Raw genomic sequence first — 18,358 nt, forward strand, 5'->3', positions numbered from 1 at the left:
ATAAGAGTGAGGACTCACTCAACCCTTTGGTAAGGAATTAATCAATTCATGAGGGGCCTGCTCCCATGACCTAAACACCTCCCACTAGGCTCTACCTACCAACATTGGCACATTGGAGATCAAATTTCAACACAAGTTTTGGTGGGTGCAAACCACACCCAAACCAAAGCAGTATCTCAGGCTTTCAGACTTTGAATTCTTTAAAGAACAGTCTAGTGACTAAAGAAAGTGTTTTTACAAAGTGTCATTTGTTTGGAGATCCCCAGACTCCAAATAAGAGATTGTCCTGAGAACCCCTATCAAGATACCACTGTTGTTCTATATGGGAAAGATAGCCTTGACATTGGAGCTGGGGCATTTGCCACTTTATGTCCTCTCTTGAGAATGCTTTATACATTTGACGGGGCAGAGTCAAGACCCCAAAATCAGGCTCCAGTCAGCTGAGAGAACTTCTATTCTGCAGGTAATGGGAAAGACCAACGCTAATCTCACTTTTGTTTGTTTGTTTTGTTTTTGAGATGGAGTCTCACTCTTTCACCCAGGCTAGAGTGCAGTGGTATGATGTTGGCTTACTGCAACCTCTACCTCCTGGGTTCAAGCGATTCTTCTGCCTCAGCCTCCCGAGGAGCTGGGACTACAGGCATGTGCCACCACATCTGGCTAATTTTGTATTTTTAGTAGAGATGGGGTTACACCATGTTGCCCAGGCTGGTCTCGAACTCCTGACCTCAGGTGACCTGCCCACCTCGGCCTCCCAAAGTGCTGGGATTACAGGCATGAGCCACTGCACTTGGCCTAATCTCACTTTTAAACCCACTGACTGTCTACTTAGCTATCTTGCTTTCTCTAACTGCTTTTAGCTTTAATTGTCTACCTTTCTCTTTGGTACATAACTATGTAGAGGCTTCCTTGTATTGTTACTTCAATGGCCCATGTTTATTCATTTATTGGGTATTTGTTGAGTGGGCAGGAACTGGGTTATTATGCACAGTTGTAATATGATGAATACAGACCATACTCTTATAGAGTTTACAGTCTAGGAGAGGTCATAGATACATGAAGAGATCATTACACGTATTTGTTCCTGGTTTTGCCAACTTCCTCTTAGGGATAGGGCAGAACTCATATCTATTCTTTTGTATCCATTGAGTACCAAGCATATAGGTAATATTCAGTAAATACTTTTTATGTTTCTTGATAGTAAGTCAGAGTTTGTTACTCTGTCTGCCGTGGTGTCAAAGGCATCACAGGTACCTAGCCTCAAAGTAAAGAAGGAAATGAGATTGGGAATAATGCTTGCTTAGCTCTCTGTACACTCTGGAACAGCTGTCAAATCAGACTGTATAGCTCCAGATGTCTGATAGACTGGGCCAGCTCCTGCATTTCAGTCCTTCTTCCTGGGGCTTCAGATGCTCCCGGTCTTGGTGACACCCTACCCCATTGTGAAAACCCTTTTCCAATAAGGAAAAGACCAAAGAGGAAAGAACAGGGAGCTCTGTGGCTAAACTGACTTCAACTCTCAGGGATGAGAAGCCTTTTTCCAACCCATCTCATTAAAGAGAGTGGGAAAGTAAAGACTTTATCTGAGGCTCACTGGAGTTCAGTCACAATCTATTGTTTTAGTTTTCTTACTAAATTCTTGGTATTTATTGCCACTGACTGATATATTTTACCATTGCTCTCTTAGGAACTAAAGTGCCCAGTAATTCAAACGACTATATTCTGAGATTGTTTGGGAGTGGTTCACTTCAATTCCTAATTTAATTTCCAACACTCCTAGTCTTTTTTACTTTGAGTCAAAGTGAATGTTATTTATGAATTCATCAGGATTTTCATGATGGAAATAGTTTTGTTTAGGGAAACTGAGTAGTTTAAAATGGACAGTAGACCTTATATTGGTCACCATCACTTGGTATTAACGTCATCCCATCTATCTAGGTACCCAAAAACTCAAATTAAAAAGTTACACCAATTAAAGCATGGTAATTTTGTCCATAACTTTCTTCAAAACTTTTATTTTTATGTAGTTATCTATTTAGGTACCTATTTTTATTCCAGCCAGCATGTTCTTCTCACATTTGTAGTAATTTGCTCATGATCTTAGGTCTTCTTTTTAACTTTTAGGTCATTGGAACATCCTCACTTGTGTCTGCAAGGCACTCGGTAATGCCCCCTCCCCACCAGTGCTTACTCTGCTGCTGGACTAAGTCCTAAACTGCTTTTGTAGACCCAGTCTGGTGTTCCCCCATCCCTCTGAGATTCTCTCTGCTGGTGACTCTATAACTCATTTGTCCATCGAGTTCTCACCTTGTCCTTTGGATTGGAAGGACACCAGTAGTCTTCAGATTATAACTTCAGCATCATCTCCTGGCTCCCCCATTCTAGCAATTCCTTAATGTCATCTCAGGACATGCTCTCCCACGTTCCACTTAGAAGGAGACATGATGCTCCCATCAGACTTGATACAGGTTTGAGGTGGTACTCAGATGCTCTGTTCCTTAATTAAATTAATTAATTAATTTTGCTAATTAAACATTGATTTGTGGAAGCTGGTGGAATGGGTAGGACCAGAAACCAACCCAGAGGCGGGCTCAGTGCTGAGTGCTCTAGGTAAGCCAAACTCAAAGTCTTAGCAGAATTAGAATATGCATTGACAGAAACCAGTAACTGCTATTTACAGTTATTACTTTAATATTTATAGTTCTTATGTTGTTTAAGTCATTTTTATAACAAAGATGAATTAACTGAACTGTGAAAAACATAATATTCCTTAAGGATTCTCTAGCCAAATGAGCAATAAATTTCAAGGTAGAGAAAAAAGAATAAAATTAAGACTGCATTCACCTAGGCAGAATGAACAAGGAATCTATAATAAGTTATCAGTTAGAATTAGGTTTAGCTGCAAGTAACAGAGACACAAAAAGTAATATAGTGGCTTTAACAAGATGGAGTTGCACTTTTCTTTCATGTAAAACTATAAATCAGCCGGGCGCGGTGACTCACGCCTATAATTCCAGCACTTTGGGAGGCCAATGTGGGCAGATCACCTGAGGTCAGGAGTTCGAGACCAGCCTGGCCAACATGGTGAAACCCCATGTCGTTTCTACTAAAAATACAAAATTAGCCAAGGGTGGTTGTGCATGCCTGTAGTCCCAGCTACTCAGGAGGCTGAGGCCAGAGAATCGCTTGAACCCTGGAGACAGAGGTTGCAGTAAGCTGAGATCTTGCCACCGCACTCCAGTTTGGGTGACAGAGCAAGATTCCATCTCAAAAAAACAAAACAAAACAAAACAAAACAAAAAAAACAAAGTCTAGAAGTAGGCTGTCCTTGAAATCATCAGGGATTCAAACTTCTGTCTTTTTGTTTTCCTATCTTTGATGTTCCATCTCATAGTCCAAAATGGCTGCTAAAGTTCCAGCTATTACATGTGCATTTCAGCTAACAGGAAAGGATATTATATAAAGCTTAGTCATGTGGCCATATCTAGCTGGTGGAGAAGCTGGGAAATGTCTTTATTCCACGTGGCTATATTTGTTCTGCTGGGCTTTATTCTGGGTTGGCTAGCTAAAAGTCAGTATTATTGCAAGGAAGAGGGAGAGAATAAATGTTGGGGAATAGACAAATATGACGTAACTGGGAACTATTGGGAGTAAAGTATCCATGAGAATTTCATGAAAACAAGTCTCAAAAAATTTGTCTTTCCACATTAAATACATAATTTAAAATATACATTAAACCATTTTCAGGAAGAGTTTTCTAATAAAGCCAAAAGCACAACTCTCGAGAACCTGGTGTCAGAAGCACATCACAAGTGATCACTCTTAATGTAGGTGTTAGGAATGAAGAAGAGCGAGTGAATGTTGAAAACAGAGGGCCTCAGAGACGTATGGATAAATGAACTCTGGAAGGATAAAAGCAGCCTGCCACGACTTGAGAAATGATTTTGATCATTGTCAGTGGAGTTACTCTGAATCACAGATTTGGGACTTAGGGAGTTTTATTTTAGTCTCATTCTCCTAAACAGCCTTTCTGTACTTGGCTTTAAAAATCAGGGAAAGAAATTTCAACTCCAAAGGTCAACAATAGTTTTTTTCAAAGGGGCATTTCTTCCTCTAAAATGAGTCAGTTTCAATTCTGACTTGCCATTTCCTGCAGCAATAATATAACCAGTGGTGCTCTAAGTTAACTTAATGGACTTACCTCACTATTAGGTAGTGATTTATGTACCACGAAGAATAGAGTTCACTAGTTTGTGTGAAGAAAAAAAACAAAACCCAAAGAACTTTCCCCATGAACCAGCCCTCACCATCACATTTTGGCCCCATTTATTCCCTCTGGAGGATGATTAGACCTAAACCCCTGGCGGGTGGGGACTCTTTTTCACTGGGTGTCCCCAGTGTCTAGCACAGTGGTCCTCATAAAGCTGGCTCTCCAAAAATATTTGTTGAAACTATCTGAAAATGGTTCATCAGAGACAATAACAAAAAGCACAAAATAAAAATTAATAACACAGCTTTTTGTTGGTCTTAAATAATTTCTAGTAGCTCTAAGATAAAATAAAATTCATGGTAAGATGGTACTGAGAAGTCTTGAGTGTAAAGAAGTGATGAAGGAAAAATATTTATTTGACAACTGCTCTTCAGTGTGAAAAATCCACAGCTGTAAACCACAATGAAGCAAAGAAAACCTAGTCTGTAAGAGCCTAAGCATTTTACCATACTAGATTTCAGGAAACATGTCTATTCCTTTTGCTATTTCTGTTTGCCAGTTCTTCTGCCATTTGCCAAAATAAAGATGTCCTTTCTCCAGCCCAAACTCAGCTGCAAGGGTGAACTAATGACTTTAGAATAGAAGACAGATGCTTCCTGCAGGAGGATTCTGGGGGAAGACAAAGAACGTGTAACCAGGACTGGTTACAGTATTTGTGAGGCCCCGTGAAAAATGAAAACACAGGGCCCTTGTTTTGAAATCTGGGGAAAAGTGCCATTAAATGTATTTAAACATAAAGCTTTTTTCTTGCTTCCACAGTTTCTCTCTTGACTTGTCATGGTGTTGTTTGTTATTTAATGCTGGTCTAAGTGAAGAAAAATTAAAAATTAAAATTATTGGCATAATTTTTAAAAACCATTCATCTTTATATTATGGAGTGCTAGTTTTAAATGCAAAACTGAATTTAGAACCACTGATATAATATAATTTGTATTTTGTAGCTTGTGCATGCATATGTATTTTGTTCTTTCCAGAACATTGGAAATGATGCAAAAAACCTAACAACTGTTTTTTATTCCACTTTTCGACACATGCCTGTTCTACCAATACTCTGTGGAAGCCAGTGACTCCCATAAAGTGTTTATCTATTTGCTCCTGTCTTGCTGATCTCCCATACTGGGTCCACTGGAATTCTCTGCTCATAGAACATAAGAAGGCTGTATGCAAATGAGGTGGCAAGGAACAATATACAAACATATTGTGCATATTGTTCATGCAAAAACACCATTGTTTCTCTGGGCTTCACTTACAAAATACAAGTTTAAGATAACATTATTATGAATTTCAAGATGGTGACCACAGAGCACTAAACCAAGCAAGAGACCCTCCTGACTGTGGGACTCTGTGACTGTGCATGTCATGCACCTGTGAAACCAGTTCTGCATGTCACCAAGGTAAGAGTTGCCTTTCTTCTCCTTCTCTTTTTCAGTAATTTGAAGAATCAGTAATCACTGGAAGAGCACAAACAAAATAAGCACATGCCAATGGGGAAGCATTAAAAAATAACTTGGTAATGAATAACTCAAGCCTTAGATGAATCTTGAAATGTGGTAAAAAAAAAAATTAATAGAAAAAAAGCCACTTGTAGTCAATGTTCGTTTGAAAGCCATCTTTAATCATGTAGTTCTGTGGAAAACTAGTGGTTAAATTTTTTAAAGAATGAATCATTTTTGGTTTATTGCTGCAAATCTTACAACTTTTTAAATATGAAAATTAAAACATACAGAAAAGTAATATAAGAGAAATATCCTCAAAATTTTAATATATTTTGAAAATGTATTGCATATATCTACCATTTTTATTTTAATTTTTAATTCAGGCAGATAATATAAGAATAAGCAAGATATCAATCTTGTTTTCTTTTCATACCCTAAAATTTTGTATTATTTTGTTGATGTGAGACAGCAACATAATAGCCCCAAAGGAAAATCTATTAAACAATTTTAATTTGAAGGATTTTAAAAAACAATGATAAATAAGTCATTAATGTGTTTTCATTTTACTGTATCTTTTTAATATTAGGGTGAAAAATTCAGTCATATTTTCAAATTATCAATACAAACATAAAAAACTATATTATAATGATATGAATAATCATATGACAAAAGGGCTATGATTAAGCTGTATGCCTTCTTTGAGAATATAAAAGTATTTCTGCAAAACAAAGATGTATTATATATTAAGTAATAATTGTTTATAATAAAATTAACAAAAAGCCAGGTCACCCTTGTGCTTAATCAATATTCCTTAAAAACCACTTTTTCCAGCACACACACAAATATGCATTGAATATTTCTGAAAGAACCCTCAAGAATGTGTTAATTAAGTGATTCCACACCACTGAGAATGAGACTGACTGGGTGTTCAGAGGGAGAACTTTTACTTTTTGCCTTTTCCTCATCTTCTGTACTGTTTAGATTTTTTAGTCATGAACAAAAATTTTATTTTAATAATAAAAAATCTAGGTAATTTTATAAGTCTAATTTTAGGATAATAAAGTAACTCAGTGACTACGTATAAAATACATAGTATGTATTTGTACACTAATATAAATGCAGTAGTGGATAGCACACATTGTACATATGTGTCGCTACAATGCTTTCATTTCGTTCTTTAAAAAATTTTTAATTACAAAATTTTTATTGTGAATTGCTAAGTTATAATTGTATATATTTTATGGGGTACAAAATGATTTCATGATTAATGAATATAATGTAGAATAATTAAATAAAGCTAATTAACATATTTATCACCTCAAATACCTATCATTTTATGTGGTGAGAACACTTGAAATGCACTCCTAGTGATTTTGGAATATACAATACATTATTATTAACTATATTCACCATGCTGTACCCATAGAGCTAAAAAAAACCCCTTAATCCTCTTAATTGAGGATTTGTACTCATTGAGCATTATCTCCCCATTTCTTCCACACCCCAGCCTCTGACAACCACCATTCTGCTCTGCTTCTATAAGTCTGAATGTTTTAAATTCCACATATAAGTGAGAACACGCGGTATTTGTCTTTCTGTGTCTGGCTTATTTCACTTAGCATGTCTTCCAATTTCATCCACGTTGTTGCACATGACAGAAATTCTTTCTAAGTCTGAATAGTACTCCATTATGTATATGTACCACGTTTTCTTTATCCATTCATCTGTTGATGAGGTTGGTTTTATAGCTTGGCTACGTCAATAGTGCTGCAGTGAACATGGGAGTGCAGACATCTCTTGGACACACTGATACTGAAGCTTTTGGGTAAATTCCCATAAGTAGGATTGCTGGATCTAATTTCATTCTTATGTTGGTCTGAGCCACTCTCCAGCCCAAGGGGATCATTGCACTAATAATATCACTGGAGAGTCTCCAGAGGACATGTCTGCAAAGGGAGAAAGACTTTTTGTAATAGCAGAGCTTAATTGTCAATGAGGAGGAAGAGCGGTATCCATGAACGTTTTCCTGTCATATGTTGTATAGAAATGATATTCTTCCATACTTTTAAAACATTTTAATGGAAAAATTCAAAGATACACAAAAGTAGAGAGAAAAATATAATGAACCCCCACGTACCCATCAACCAACTTCAATAATCATCAATTCATGTCTAATCTTATTTTGTTCATACTGTACCCCGCTCACTTCCCCACTCCCAAGTGAATTATTTAGGAGAAAATCCAAATATATCTTTTAATTCTTAAGTATTTCAGTATGTATTTCTGAAAGGACTCAAAAAAAGTAACCACAATACCATTATCACATCTTTTATAAAAAACCTAATAATTCCCTGATATTGCTAAATATGCAGTCATTGTCCAAATTCTCCTGATTTCTTCATAAATATGTACTTTAAAGCCAATTTGTCTATAGAATATTTTTTAGTCTAGATTCCCCCTCCTTATATTTACCCTTTATATGTTGAAAAAATCAGCTCATTTTTCCTGTAGGGTTTTCCATATCCGGGATTATGCTGATTGCAACCCCCTGTCATTGTTTAATGTTTTCTGTCCCCTATATTTCTTGCAAATTTGTAGTTAGATACGGATGCTTAATCAGAGCAGGCTCTATTTGAGGGAAGACTACTCCCTAAGTGGTATTGTGTATTCCCTTCGCATCACATCTGGAGGCACATAATGCCTGTTTTTCCTCTCTCTTTTTTTTTTGAGATGGAGTCTCGCTCTGTTGCCCAGGCTGGAGTGCAGTAGCGTGATCTCAGTTCACTGCAACCTCCACCTCCTGGGTTCAAGCAATTCTTTTGTCTCAGTCTCCCAAGTAGCTGGGATTACAGGTGCCTGCCACCACGCCTGGCTAATTTTTTTGTATTTTCACTAGAGACGGGGTTTCACCATGTTGGCGAGACTAGTTTTGAACTCCTGACCTCAAGTGATCCACCTGCTTCAGCTTTCCAAAGGGCTAGGATTACAGGCAAAAGCCACTGCTCCTGGCCTTTTATCTCTCTTTTAGTGATGTTAACACTGATCCCATAGTTTAGGAGCTATTAGCGTAGCATATTGCAGTAGCTTCCTCACTGGACTTCCCATTTTTTCCTTGCTCCCACCTCATCCCACCTCATCAAGGATATTCTTTATGGAGGGACTGAACTTTGTGTTGGCTGGGCAGCTTTGCTAATTTTGGTAGGGCTTGACTGTATGGTTTTTCTGATCTCAGCTAGGGCTCTCTCACTAGTTGACCGGCTGTTTGTCTAATCTAGCGTGGCCTCCACTGGGACAGCTCATTTGTTCCTCGTATGTCATCCCACAGCAGGCTAATTCAGGCATGATCTTGTGGCAATCATAGGGTTCCAAGAGTCTTCTAAATTTTAAATCATCCGATACATTAACAGATCATTCTTTCTTAGCAAAGCAAGTTATTCATTAGACTTCCAATTAGTTTTCAATATGAACATTCAATACATATACAATATGTGATAGATCTGACCTTTCTGGAGTTTTGGCAGTTCATTTTATCTCTTATGTAATAGGATAAGGTTTATTATTAACATTTGCTAGTTCTTGTACTTACATAGCTTTATAGACTTTCTGACATGATTAAAGGTCTTTATCATTTTGTTCTTGAGCTTGTCAGTTCAATCCACACCAGAATTCTTTATTTCCTTTAATTTGTCTCATGGACTCTTTTACTTCCTGCACAATTCTTCTTCTTTTCTTTTGACAGCCCAAGCAAATTTACAGACAGTCTTGTTTTATCTGTGCTGATGTATCTATTCAGTTTATCTCTGGGAAATTCAGGAGAAACCTGTTGAAGTTCATGTTTATATGCTTTTGTGATATTAAATTAACAAATGTTAGGCACTGACAGAGTTCAGAAACAAAAATAGAGGGATGGCAAACCCAGGCACATGTAGATGGAAGGGTCACTCGGGAAAGTGACCCTTCTATGAGATATGGAATATTTTCCCTGAATGTTGGAAGAAATTCTGCCAACTTATTTATTTCTTCCATAACTTAGTGTTTGGTCTCTTAAAGTATACAAACAAGACATATATAGTTTTCCTTGACCAAATGTAACACCATATTTTAAAGTTCTGTGTCATATTCTACAAGCTATTTTAAAAATATCAATTTACTTGTGCTAACAAAACCTTGTGGGATACCTCAGGAGATATTAAACTTAGTCTATAGGTTAAAAAAAGCTAATGCTCAGGAAATTGACTTTCCTTTAACTAATGGTAGAGCAGAGGATGAGGCTAGAGCTCACAGGCCTAACTCTATACTCGGAGGCAACCCCTTGCTAAGTGCATACTCAAGTCAGAATATCTTCTGGCCTGAACCTGAAGGATGTTACATAACAAACTATTTTGCTTGGAAATTAATAAGGGAAAGCACTGGATGGATTTTGCTAAGCAACACAGTGATCTCCAAATGTCAAGGAAGTAGAAAATAGAAAGATAAATATGTTTTCAGAACTTAGCCAGCTTCATGTGGGTCACCACAGCCTTGTGTGAGACAAGATAAAAAATAATTAAAAACTCTAAAGGCTTAAGTGTCTCACGTTACACGTTCTTACAATCTGTCTTGGAACTCCAAAAAGGTTTTTTGAATACCATTATCACTAGTCAGTTAAAAATATTAGCTTCACACAGATTATCAGTAAAATATTAAAAATATTTCTTGAATGTCTTAACACTGTTCACTATTTTCAAGGAGCAATTTGATGGAAATAAAGTTTGTCCTAGTAACTTTTTAGAGACAGGAATCCCTTTTGAGTCATAGACCACTTAAGGATCTTTTGAAAGCTATGACTTATCTCCTTAGAAAATGCATCTTTAGACCCCAGCAAAAAAATAAAAGTACTGCTGTAAAAAAAAAAAGAAAGAAAGAAAAGAAAGAAAGAAAGAAAGAAGGAAAGAAAGAAAGAAGGAAAGAAAGAAAGAAAGAAAGAAAGAAAGAAAGAAAGAAAGAAAGAAAGAAAGAAAGAAAGAAAATAAAATGTATCTTTGAACATATACTTTACATTCAGAATTTGGGGTTTTATGGGCATTCCAGAGCCCTTCCATGGATCCTCTAGGCCTGAGTTACGGGCTTCATTTGTCTCTAGTGTAATGAGAAGAAACTAAGTATGGAATCAAATATGCCCCTAACTTGCCATCTGATCTTGTTTCTTGGTTTGTTTGAGACAGGGTCTTGCTCTGTTGCCCAGGCTGGAGTGCAATGGCATGATCTTGCTCACTACAACCTCCACTCCCCCAGGTCAAGTGATCTTCCCACTTCAGCCTCCCAAGTAGCTGGGACTATAGGTGAGTGCCACCATGCCCGCCTAATTTTTGTATTTTTTGTAGAGACGGGATTTTGCCTTGTTGTCCAGGCTGGTCTCAAACTCCTGGACTCAAGCAATCCACCTGCCTTGGCCTCCCAAAGTGCTACGATTACAGGTGTGATCCACCGTACCTGGCTGCCACCTGATCTTGATAAAGTCATTTGGTATCTTTAGGACACAGTTCGTCATCTGTGAAATAAGAAATATAGCTAGATAACCTTCCAGATATAACTGCCTTTGCTCTTTGGAGCTAATAAGCTGGCTGAGAAGATAAAATGGTCACAAAAATATTCAAGGCAATTTTTTCTCCTGATATTTATTATAAAAATTTTCAAACAGCAAAATGGAAAGATTTTATAGTGACCACCCATATATCCATCACTTAAATTCTGCCAGTAAGCTTTACTATATATTTATTCATGTAGCCATTTCTCTATCCTGAAGTACAGTGCTCGGTGTGATCTCGGCTCACTGCAACCTCCGCCTCTCAGGCTCGAGCAATCCTCCCACCTCAGCCTCCCGAATAGCTAGGACTACAGGTGCACACCACCACACCAAGCTAATTATTTTTTTTTGTGGAGACAGAGTTTCACCAGGTTCCCCAGGTTGGTCTCAAACTCCTGAGCTCAAGCAATCTGCCTGCCTAGGTCTCCGGAAGTGCTGGGATTACAGGTGTGAGTCACTGCACCTGGCCAAATTCATCCTTTTATGAATATATTTTGCCTTTCTGCGCTACCCACAGAAGGATCCATACTGTGTTGTTCTGGATTCCCTTTGTAACTTAAAGGAAAACGTTCACAATGTCCAGAGCCCTTGATGTCCTGCCAATGAAGAAGGAGGACGTCCTCAAGTTCCTTTCAGCAGGAACCCACTTTGGTGGCACCAACCTTGACTTCCAAATGGAACAGTACATCTATAAAATGAAAAGTGATGGCATCTACATCCTAAATCAGAAGAAGACCTGGGAGAGGTTTCTGCTGGCAGCTCGTGCCATTGTTGCCATTGAAAACCCTGCTGATGTCAGTGTCATATCCTCCAGAAAAACTGGCCAGAAAGCCATGCTGATATTTGCTGCTGTCACTGGAGCCAGTCTTGTTGCTGGCTGCTTCACTCCTAGAACATTCGCTAACCAGATCCAGGCGGCCTTCCAGGAGCCACGACTTCTGGTGGTTTCTGATCCCAGGGCTGATCACTAGCCCCTCACAAAGGCATTTTATGTTAACCTACTTACCATTGCTTTGTGTCACACAGATTCTCCTCTGTGCTATGTGGACATTGTCATCCCATGCAACAACAAGGGAGCTCACTCAGGGGGTTTGACGTGGTGGATGCTGGCCTGGAAAGTCCTGCACATGCCTCGCACCATTTCCCACAAACATCTGTGGAATGTCATGCCTCATCTCTACTTCTACAGAGATCCTGAAGAGATGGAAAAAGACCAGGCTGCTGCTGAAAAGGCTATGACCAAGGAGGAATTTCAGGGTGAACAGATGTGCCAGCTCCTGAGTTCTCCGCTACTCAGCCTGAGGGTGCAGACTGGTCTGAATGCATGCAGGTGCCCTATTCAGCAGTTCCCTACTGAAGCCTGGAGTGCTCAGCCTGCCACGGGAGACTGGTGTGCAGCTCCCACTGCTCCGGACACTGAATGGGTAGGAGCAACCACTGAACAGCCTCAAGCTCTTAAGCTGTTCTTTGCACAGGCACTTAAGCAACATGGAAATAATGTTGATGGAAAATAAACATCAGTTTCTAAATAAAAGGTAAAAATAAATAAATATATTTCAAAGTAAATCACAGATTCCCTGTATTCCCCCTAAATATTTCAGCATACATATCAAGTTCAGTATTTGTTTATAGTTTTCTTCTTTTGATGTAAAATTTACTTATGAAGGAATGCACAAATCTTAAGTTTATATTTGTTGAGTTTTGGCAAATAATATCATTCTTTATAACTCAGGGGTCCCCAGCCCTTGGGCCACAGACTGGTACCAGGCCACACAGCTGGAGGTGAGCTGGCACTACTGCCTGAGCTCTGCCTCCTGTCAAATCTGCAGCAGCATTAGATTCTCATAGGAGCTGGAACCCTATTTTGAACTGCATGTGCAAGGAATCTAGGTTATGGTGCTTCTTCTTAGAATCTAACTAATGCCTGATGATCTGAGGTGGAACAGCTTCATCCCAAAACCACCACGCCCATCCTCCCTACCTTCCTTCCCCCTCCCCAGCTCTCCCTGCTGGAAAAATTGTCTCCTCACCCACCCCCATGCCCTGTTCCTGGAAAAATTGTCTCTCAAGAAACCGGTCCCTAATGCCAAAAGGGTTGGAAACCACTGTCATAACTGAATCCTTGCTACACTCTGACACCCGTGTCCTTTCTCCTTTTATCACACTCACCTGGAGAAACTAAAACCTTGCTTGAATCCCACTCTCCTGATAAAAATTGATCTGTGCCATTGAATAAGACAAGACAAAAATGGCTATGTTGACTATTTCAAATTTAAGATTACTAACATCTAGTGGGCCTTTAATGCTTCCCAGAAATTATCCTATATTTGCTTAGCTCCATCTTTAAACCAGCGTTTTTCAAATTATCCACAGTGAGAGAGACCAGCTTCTTATAATTTTAAATCTATCTTGGTATAATACTTCGGTAAATTACAACGAAAATGGGCTGCAAGAAAAATGAAATAAAGAAAGACATAAAAATATGAGTCTCTAATTTCTATTATTACACTTAACAGTCATAAAATTACTCTGTCCAGTTGCTACAGAATCTTCTAAATGCATATTCTTAATTTCTGAAGTCATCTTTTCATGGACAGATAACAAATAATTTGCAAAACAAACAAACAAACAAACAAACCAAAAAACACAGGTCTGCAGAATACCTCTTGAGTTCTACTGCTTTAGTGACTAGAATATTTTGTACCTTCTCTCTTCTCAAACTTCCGTCACTTTCTTAGCCTTCATCACTGTCAGCTGATGATTTTGCTTCACCAAGACACTTGGAGGAATTACAAGAGACCTTTCATAAGCTCTCCCTGGCATTTCTACTTATCTACCAGTATCTGTGCCCACATGCACTACCTTTTCTTACATTACTTATGGACAAACTACCATGCTCCTAGCAAAGGCCAATCCCTTTGCCTGAGTGCTAATGTCATGCCCTTCAATGCAAGGATGCTGCTGGGGTAGCTCTTCCTTCTCTCTATGACCCCATTCCCATCAGCATACAGTCATGCTGCTGCTATTCCTCCCATCTGAGAAAACCTCTCATGGCCCTCCCTCCTACTCCAAGAAGCACACTTTTTTTCTCTGTCCCTTTCCTGCAAAACTCTTTAAATTAGGTGTTTATACTAGCTGTCTCCAATTTATCTCCAAAAGTCTCTGGCGGACCCACTTACGGCACGTTTTCACTCCCACCACTGCACTAAAACTGCTCTTTTTAAGGTCATCAGTGGCATCCAGATTTCCAAACCCAATGGTCATTTTTCAGTCCTCATCTTTCTTGACCTGTCAGCAACATTTGAAAATTGATGACCTTCTTCCTTCAAAAACTTTCTTTTCCTGTCTTCCAGGATACCATTCTAGCTTGCATTTCCCCCCACTTTTCTGGCCTTTTCTTTTCAGTTTCCTTTGGCTGACCTGGAAATGTTGGCGTGTCCATTCTTGGCCCTCTCCTCTTTCCTGTCTACACTTATTCCCTACATGATCTCATTCAACTTCATGACTTTACCATCCAGAGGCTGATGAATTTCAAATTCCTTTACCTCTTTCTTGACCCCCAGGCTGCCTACTTGCCATCTCCCATTGACTATCTGATGAGCATCTGAGTATTTCAAATTTAACATGTCCAAACATAGCTCCAGGTATTCCCTTCTACTTCAAACCACCTTTTCAGTTCTATTTTAGTCAGTAGTAACTCCATCCTTCCAAAGCCTAAAACCTGGGTATTATCATTCACATCTCTCTTTTTCTCATACTCCACATCCAATGCCTTAGCAACTTTTATTAACTAATCTCAGTTTACAAGAGACCTAAAGGATGAAGGGTTTTTGCATAAAGATAAAAGTAATGCATTTTAAAACAGAAATACTAAGAGAATGCCAATATTGCCTCTGAGCCCACTGAATATGGGAGATGCCAAATGAATAGTCTCCACTCCAGAGGGCTGCAGTAGCTTGGTGGGGGTGTAGAATGTTCTTAAGTTCTCCATAGGCAAGAGGTGAGGCAGACCTTGTGAAGAGACAGAGGATGAGAAGATTTTGCTAACAGTGAAATTATTGCTCCAGAGGATGGAAAGGAGAATGCTGGGGAGATAACAGTGGAAGGATACATCATCAGCACCACCATCATCATCCTGCCATCTAATATCACATTAGAAGGATAGTAAGTACATACACACACAGACACTAAGATCTTGAATACATTGTATATATGGCAATGTTAATAATTTAATGCCAAAGCAAGGTAATTAATAATTCCTGAATTGAAGAGAAAGGACAAATAATATGATTCCACTTATACGACATACATAGAATAGTCACATTCATAAAGACAGAAAGCAGAGTGGTAGTTACCAGGGGCTGGGACAAGGGAGGAATGGGGAATCAGTGTTTAATTGGCCCCAGGTTTCAGTTTGGGACGATGAAAAAGAGATGGATGGTGGTGATGGTAACACAACAATGTGAATGTGTTTAATGACACTGAACACTTAAAAATGTTTAAAATGACAAATTTTATGTTATGTGTATTTTACATTTAAAAAGAATTGAAGCAGTGTGCATTTTAACATTTGGCTAATCCAAGGGCGCTCAGCGAGTGGCAACTGCACACAGTAACAGAGGTCTGACACGTGAAAAGTGTTCTGCACCCATCATTGTATTTCATCCTCACCACGGTCTGATTAGGAAGGTATCGCCCCTCCACCAGAGGAGAAGGAAAACTGAGACTCAAACAGATTTTGTCCAAAGACTTACAGCTAGTAAGTGATGGAGCTGGGAGTTACATCCAGGAACGTGTGTTGTCTCCAGAGCTATGTGTTTTCTATGTGCTAACTATACCACACTGAAATAGAGGAGATGTAAACTGTGCTTTAGAAATGTTCTGAAATCCATGTCATAAGCCTGCAGCACAGTAGTGGGCCACCGGCAACCACCAGCAACAGATGGCTGAGGCAGGGCTTTTTAAACAAAAGCCACACTGTGCTCCAGTGGAGGAGCTAGTGGTGCAAACAGGAGAAAGCACCATCAGAAGTGGCTGAGGCTGTGAATGAAAGCACAGTGCTCTGTGGAAGGACTCATCATTTCACACTGGGCTCATTAGCATTTCCTCACACACAGGCAGTGACCACCATTGTGGGGCATCACCCTCGGATAAGGCACAGCTGAAATATCAGATGCTCAGAGGTAAATTTAAAATTTTATATCTGTCACTCATATGAAGCATATGAGTGCTTCATAAATACGAGGCATTAAAATGACTCAGCATCTACAAAGCAGTCTGGGAAGAGGAACGGTTTTGTCAGACTGGTCTCATAAAGCTTATTGACTGCCAAAACAATAGTGTCAAAAAGGAATTCGGTTCAGACAACTCAGGGAAGCTTATTATACTGCCAACTTGAACCTTTCTTCTTTTCCCACTAAAACATGTTTTGGAAAATCTATGTATGTATCCTATTGTATAGGGAACTTCAAAAGGCTCCAGTGGACCACTGCAGAAACCTCAGAATACTGTCTTGAGAATACTTCAAAGATTTCCAAAACACATCAGGATAAAACATCTGCACTGTAAATTCAAGATGCCAATTGGGTTGCCAGCAAAGACAAAGTTTAATATTCCCAGATGTTACTATACAGTATCTATGATATGTTGGCTGAACAGGGTATGCACATTTGCACAACATGCTATTTTTTCAAAATGTAAATTTAGTCCCTGGAGATATAACAATAGCAAGGCTGAATAAATTGTCTAAAACGTAAAATTCATATTTTTTTGTTAGTTTAAAAGATGGGGAAAAGAGAGAGCAGTAAAGCTAATTCATATATTAAATGGCATTTAAAAAATTGAGATAGTACCCTCAAAATCTTAAAAGCGTGAATAGATCTGAAATAAATAGCTTTTTATTTTGGCAGTGATTATTCCCATTACCAGAACTTCGTAAGGACACAATGAAAGCTAAGTATGCTAAATTACTTAATCAACTCTCTTTTTCAGAGGATATCATAGCATACTCCATTTAAAAAGCATCTTATATATTAAGACTATTGACTGAATTCTTTCTAGAGTGTTCAAAACAAAATGAAGCAAGATAATTTTACAACATCAAAGAAGCCATACCTACATTAAAGAACTATTTTGGAGGATTTAGTAGTTCACAGCATCTTTGTCCTTGTGGGAGGTCATAGCAAGGATGGAATTGTGGAAGCAATTTGATTATGGAAGTTTTCTTTTACTTCACTTCATTTGTAGTTAAGCCTCAGTGGTGATAACCATAAAAAGTATTTTTAAGTACAAAGTTATTTTGGTTAACCCAAAGAACAATGTTTATCCGGTCACTGTCTAGTTTAATTATTAAAAGGATTTTGAACTCAAAATATCATTATTGAAAGCAGAAAGGAAAAGTTGTCAAGTATGTATGCCCTTTATACAGGTAATATGGCTGAAGTATCAGTCTCCAAATACTTTGGTTTTGTCTAAGGATCTTCAAGGTAGAGGTCAGTAAACTAGGTTTCTAGACTCTATCACTAACCAGTCAGGTGACCTAGGAAAAATAATTGCAGCTCTTTGGAACTATGTTTCTTCATTTTCAAAATAACATTGGATTGGACTAGTTTTTCTGACGAGCTTCATCCCTGGAGGACCTCGTTTCAGCAGCTGTCTTGGGAATCCTGATTGGGAAACTTTGATTAGTCTATGTGGTTAATTTGAGGTCAAACATACAATGGCTATCAAGTGTTAGGCTCAGATCGTTGAAGTCCTGAAGTTTCCTTCCAACACTAACAGTCCTTATTGGGACTTATTTGGTGCCTATCCTTCAATCATCATCAACAATAATGAGTTATGGAATACCTATTATTTTACCACATTGTGCTAGTCAAGGGGATACTAAAAGGTTTAAAAGATTCCTGCTCGATCTGGTTGGGAAGATGGGTTAGATAGATAAAATTAAGGAAACAGAGTAATGTGTACAGGATAGAAATGACAACCTAGGCCCAGGGCATTTGGGAAGACCTTCACAGAGGGGTCTTTAGAAAGGTTAAGGTAGAATGGGGCGATAAGGTCTTAACAGACAAGATAAATGGAGTCACC

General features: G+C 38.6%; 1 pseudogene; it reads left to right on the forward strand.

The window, feature by feature from the left end:
• The first annotated feature begins 11,847 nt into the window (after positions 1 to 11,847).
• Positions 11,848 to 12,786, forward strand: LOC706000 (small ribosomal subunit protein uS2 pseudogene; annotated as a pseudogene).
• The last annotated feature ends 5,572 nt before the right edge of the window (positions 12,787 to 18,358 follow it).

Source organism: Macaca mulatta, chromosome 12, assembly GCF_049350105.2.
Source record: "Macaca mulatta isolate MMU2019108-1 chromosome 12, T2T-MMU8v2.0, whole genome shotgun sequence".
Lineage (NCBI taxonomy): Eukaryota > Metazoa > Chordata > Mammalia > Primates > Cercopithecidae > Macaca > Macaca mulatta.